Below are 6,099 nucleotides of genomic sequence, written 5' to 3' on the forward strand. Positions count from 1 at the left end.
CTGGAAGCTCGCCTGGTCTTCCAGGCTCTCGCCGAGTATTTGCCAACGGTAGTGAGTATTATAGTTGCCGGCGCTTTCATCTTTTCGTTCCAGATGGGTCTGTCGTCTGCGTTAAAATCTGCACTGCGCAATCTATATTTGGTAACTATCTCTTCAGATTTAATTGTCAACGCGTCCTTCTACCTTGCTATGTTACACGGTTTGAATTGGTTAAATTTTGTGTAGCTCCGCAGTCGTCATGCAGCCCCAAGCTTTGGTTTGCTCGTTTCGCTCTTTACTACACTATTTCACCACGGAACACTGTTTTGTAGCGAGATAGATTCTTCGTGGAAAGCATTCAGACACACCCTAAATTATGAAGACTATTAAGTCTGCCCCGTTGTCAGCTATGTTGAAGGTAGATATGTAATACAACGAAAATGCGTGTTATCTCGGAACAGTTTGCAGTCGGCTGAGTCGACTTTTTACCGAGGTTTCTGTGGCGAGAATTGTGCATGTTTTGTTGTTTATAGCACCAGTGGAAAGTGGTCACTGTCGCAAGGGTTCGTAATAACTTTCTCTTTCAGATACTGCATAACTAACGGAGATAATGTTCAAATTTAGGGAGGTATACGTTTTTTTGTGCAAGGCTCTAAGATGTTCGCTTTTTCTTTTTAGCACCCGTGCCCCAATGCAAAAAAAAATCATGAGCCATTCCTTTTTGTGAAGGTAGTTGACCAGCGTAGCGGTTTAGCAAACGGCACGGAGGGGACACATAAGTTTGAACAAAGATACGAACTCATTTATTGTCTTGATAGGTGGTCATTATTACACTCGCAACTGCAATGACATTCTTTGATAATGTCAAATCGATGCACGTACGCTGCTGGGTGGTCGGTTGGGCCGGATCGGTGTGGAATCGCAAGGGATATGACCTGAACGCAACGCGTAAACCGCTCCCTTTTCGGTACCGAGTTATCCACATTGAAATCAACAGCAACAGGGGTAGTGTCATCCCAACTAATCCACGCAAAGTGAGTAGCTATGAACCTTACGAAACTATAAGTCACTGCATTTTTTGCTTGCTTACGAGTGTATGGGCTATTGCTCAAGGGGGTATGACCCATTGATGATGACAGTTTTCGACATGCTGTTCTGTATGTTGTATGCGTAATTGGGAAGAATTGAAACACTGTTCGTTTCATTTTGCTGAGTGCTTGGAGCCTCTGCTTACGGGGCTATGAGCCATTGCATTTTTGCTTGCTTACAGGTGCATGAATGATTACGCGGGTATGAACCACTGATGATGATAATCTTCGTTCAGGGAGAACGAAAATGCATGGGACCCTAGTCATATGCAGCTTCGCACTAAAACAACACTGCTATCATTGTCCTGTCGCATCGCTGCGAGGCGTCCCAAACTTTTGCTGAGTGCATTTAAATCTGCAAGGACCACATAGGGTTTAGGCAGTTCATCTGTTAACACCCAAAATTCTTGTCTCTGGAGTTCATAACGAGACGGTATGGAGAAAGAGCAGGCGATATCAAGTTTAAACGCACAGCTTGAACGGCAACTGCCGCGAGGGTTGGTTGGGGTGCGAAGTGTTTACACACAATATGTTTATCAGGTATATCTACAACACCGCCAGACGACGAAGAAGCTAGGCGCTGTTTTTACGGAAAATAGTGCATTGCCGGATAGACTTGCTACGTTTATATTTTAGGTGAGTATCTTGTACAAACAGTACGTTTAGAATTAGTTCACGAATACCTTCTAGAACATTATGGATGTTGCCAATACAACCCTTGACGTTTAGTTCTGATATCAGTGTGTTTACGTTACGATTAAATTGGTGCTGTGTGCATGAAAAAGAAAAAGAAGAAAGTTTATTCAGCTAGCAGAGCACTTCTCGGGCCCGGTGATGCGGGTCCTGTCTTCTTTGGAGTGGTCGACTAAATAACGCCGTTCCGTAGGCACCGGGTGTGCCGAGTCACATAGACTTATGAACATCACCTGTTCAGAGACGATGAATATTCGCGCTTGAGAGCAGTGAGTTCGCAGTGGAGGACTTAAAAAGCAGGTCCCAGGAGTCCTTCAACCTAGAGGTGGATGGACCTTCATTCCGGGAAAGCAGGGCGGCATTCGCTGCGTCCACTTGGGAGGAGGTGGGGCGAGGAGGGGAAGAGGGGCACGTGGCGAATTCGCCGGGTCGCTATGTAGAGACTGGACTGTTGCTGGCAGTCATTGTGGCACTGAAACTCGGCACTCCGCACCGGCTTAGTACTTCGGACATGTGAAAGACGCGTTCGTGCTTCTCTGAATGCGGATATGTTTTCTCTAGCGTTTAGTGCAAAATTATCTTTTTCTTCGTTCTTTTTTAGGTAGAATTCTGAGTAAGCAGCGCGCGCTCCGTCCCAGTTTCAACAGTGAATGCATGCATCACAATCAACAGCAGAATAGTCCTGTTTGCCGCACTTCGTGGTCTTGCAATTCCCGAAGAGCCTGCTGACACAGGCGACCCTGCGAGATGGAGAACTCCAGCTGTGAAACCACAAATATATGTGCTGCGCCTCCAAACATCGGACTTGCTTGGCGAGCGGAGTCATATTTTTTTTAAAGACAAAGGTCGCTTCAGGCCAAGCGGAGGTTGAAGAACGGACGTGGGCCTCTTCGAAATGGTCATGCGCTTGCACACAACGTTGCTGCACTGCTATAGGTAAGCTAGTTGAGTGTTTCAGACCTTCGTAGGGAACTCGGCGTGCCTCCTAGTGTTGCAATATACCACATAGCATCCTACATAATATATATAGGAAATAACTGCTGTCATCGTTGCAGAGGGGAAATACGCATTTTTGCGTTGATAGAAGGGGGCTAAAACTAAAGTTAGCTTCTGACTGTCTCTTGGGAAAAAATGAAATGATAGCATTGTTTGTGATTTGCGATGTGCCTTTCGGCTTGGTTTCGCCGCTCCGTGCGACAAAGTCATTCGTCTGCGTCCAATGATTGCCGCTTGTTCATGTTTGCGGTACCAAGTGTTCGAAGTAGGACGCGCGCTTAGGAACGCATCACACGCCTGCCGCATGTAGGCAGTCTCAAACCCCGTTGAAACACTGAAACAATAAAAAGTGAAGAATAACCGGTTGAAGCAAGTTGCATTTTTTCCAACAGGTTTCTGCAATTTGCTGATGTTTCATTTTGGGCACTAATTTGTATTAGCGTAAATGCATGACTTGGAAATGAATTGAACTACCTGTAGTGAAATTTAGCTGCATGCACAGCGTGGGAAAGCAAACTAGCGGTGATTTGCGGAGGTCGAATGCTCCAAAGCTCGAACGAGCGCTGTTTGCAGTTTTTCCTTAATTACAACTCACGCTGATGAATTAGAAAGTATGTTCTGCTTACAATGCAAAACTCAAGTATTTTAAACAAAATATAAAACTCCTCGTGGCATAACGCGTGTCATGATTGACTTGAGACCTTCCGAACAATTTATCGTCGCTGCTACTATGCCTACAGGAAAAAGTACGGTATCGAGAATATTACTGCTCCCTCAAACATTAGTTACACTAACGCTCGGGAAGGAAACTAAGCTAATAAACCCAAATTGCCTACAAATATAGCTTATCACGACCAGTTATTAAGGTGCCTGCTCAAACTCCATGATTCGAAATGGGCCCATAATAGTTAATATATATAAAAATAAAATATAGTCTACTTACTGGGAAGAAAGAAGTTATCCCGAGTTAAAGGTTTCAAACAAACCAGCATATTCTTGGCCTTCCTATCCCAATACATAAGTTTCTTATACATGTCGGTCTCCGATTCTAAATAATCGTACACAGCAAAGTCTTCCAACATTCTCATTCTTTTCTTTTTCGTGCTTGCGAGTGGCAGCATCCCGACGATTTGTTTAGTACGAGGCCACATTTCAGCGCATGCCCTAATAGCAGAAGCTAAAGCCCTTCTACACACCTATTTGGGGAATAGGTTAAAGGAGTACTGAACCACCCCCGGGATTGGTAAAAAAACAGTCCGCGGATAGCATACACTGCTGTGAATATCTCTACCAAATTTTGCAGTCGTGCGTTGCGTGTGGAGTTTTTATTTCGTAACAGAGCAGATTACCATTCGCGGATGCTCTTTGCCAGTAGCAGACGTCAATAAAGAAGTGCGGCTTCATCAATGCGCTTGTTCCTGCTGTTGCTGTGTATATTTATTGATCAAGTTTATTAAACAGGCTGAAGTAACGGAAAATCCGCTTTCGTATTTCATTAATAATTACGTACTTCTTGAAGAAGTCGACTGTCGTCTGCTCACGCTCTGCCACGTCCGGCCACGTAGAAATTAAGCTTTGCCCACCCTGCTTATAGGTGTGGTAGCCATCTGGTCTCGCTAATTTCGACCAGTTTGGAACGCTCAACTTGCCTAAGACCACTTGAATCATAAGGACAGATCACACGCAAGCTGGCCAGTGAGCACTCACTCCTGGACGCTCTTGGTTAGGCGCCTTTGCAAACACTGAGAGCGGTCAAAAATGCGGAAGTTCTATGTGCCTACCTATATCCGTTGGTCAAGCTGGTGAGGGGCAAGCATAGCCAGTCCGCGCCACGTAGCCTGGTCAGCCTGAAGCATATACGCACGAGCACGCACTCAAGCATTGTTGTGCACCAAGAAAAACGCTTCTCATGCGCGCTGCAGTCAGATGGAGCTGCGGTCTGCCCAGCGTAGATATCGCGTCCGCCGCGAGCTTCTGCCACAAATTCACTGGCTAAGAGCACTGCGGTTCGCTTAGGAGAACCGCGTTCGACTTCCGTTTGTAAGTCACAGATTTGAACTCCGCGCCGAAATCTGATTGTAACAAGTCAGGTTTGAACTCCGCGCCGTGGTAACGTTCAGTAGAGGGACCGTTGTGGGTAGGCTGCACTCCGCCGTAGCCTTCGCTGTGCAAGCCAGTTAAGGAGAGGAAGCACCGCGAAGAGCGTGTTTAATTGCCAATGACTCCGCTTTTGCTCAACGCGTCGAAGTACTTTTTGCGGCAATCTATTTCATAAATAGCGTATTTTAACCTTAACTACAGTTTTCCACTAGGATGAAATGTGATTCAGGGCCCCTTAAGTACAACCAACCCACCCTACACTTCAGCGCTCCTCCCTCACTCACCTCCTCCGCTCGCGGCGTCAGGCGGAACATACGTAGCCCCAGCTTCTGTTTTTAGGCGAATGCGAAGCCGCTGCTGCATAGACGTGCGAACGTGCTACAAGCGAAAATTCAGAAGCCGGAATCCCGGCAACCGAAGAAGAAACGGAAACTCAGGTAGCGGAAATTGCGCAAGCGGTTGAGGTGTGAGCAACGAGTCAGGGAACAGCGGTGGACATCAAAGGTTGGCGCTGCTTTGCAAAAGTGGCGGTGGTGCGTGGATAGACAGAACTTGTTTTGCTTCAATCCTGAACCTGGATCGGTTTGTTCATGGTGGGGCGCCTAAGTGGAAACCGATAGCGTGGGTGGCGGGGGGAGGGAGGGGTTGTTATGGTGCCCGCACACCAAGGCAAGTTTTTAGGGATGGGACACTGTCTCTGTCGGTGCCACATTGGTTCTTACCTCCACTCGCCGCCTTGGAGCGTGTGAAAAAGTTGTCGTGAGTTTGTCGAAATTGTCTAGATTTGCCCCGGAAAATCTAATCAGATGTCAGAACTATAGAATGAAGCGTTTGGTTTCGCAATATATTTGTAGTAATGTATCGACACACAATTAGGCGTTTAAACGGAAACATTTTTAAGGCGCCGCCATTAATTTATTTGTGAGCAGAGATACCGTGTTTTAGGCAACCATCCCATCAACGACATAAAGATTGATAGCAAGCTGAGCTAGTTGGTAAGGATTCATTATGCAAAAAAGAAGTGAGGCGTGCAGGCAGGACACAAGAGATGTGACATCTTCTCTTGTGTCCTGTCTGCACGCCTCACTTCATTTTTGCATAATGCAACCCACCAAATATCACGATGTTTATTGGAAGATAAAGTAAAATACTACACATCTTACGGAATGTGTACGCGCGCAATTCCAAATGCTTGTACACGCACGCACACTTGCACAACCACTCACGCCTACGCCTAGACACA

The 6,099-nt window shown here is 46.2% G+C and overlaps 1 protein-coding gene across 1 annotated transcript in view; it reads right to left on the reverse strand.

The window, feature by feature from the left end:
* The window catches only part of LOC142563065 (uncharacterized), an 82,039-nt gene extending 77,436 nt beyond the window's left edge, over nucleotides 1–4,603 (reverse strand). The window contains exon 1 of the mRNA XM_075673576.1: nucleotides 4,538–4,603. The gene's annotated coding sequence lies outside the window, so the exon portion shown is untranslated. The remainder of the gene's footprint in view (nucleotides 1–4,537) is intronic.
* Between the last annotated feature and the right edge of the window lie 1,496 nt (nucleotides 4,604–6,099).

This window comes from Dermacentor variabilis, chromosome 11 (assembly GCF_050947875.1).
Source record: "Dermacentor variabilis isolate Ectoservices chromosome 11, ASM5094787v1, whole genome shotgun sequence".
Classification (NCBI taxonomy): Eukaryota; Metazoa; Arthropoda; class Arachnida; order Ixodida; family Ixodidae; genus Dermacentor; species Dermacentor variabilis.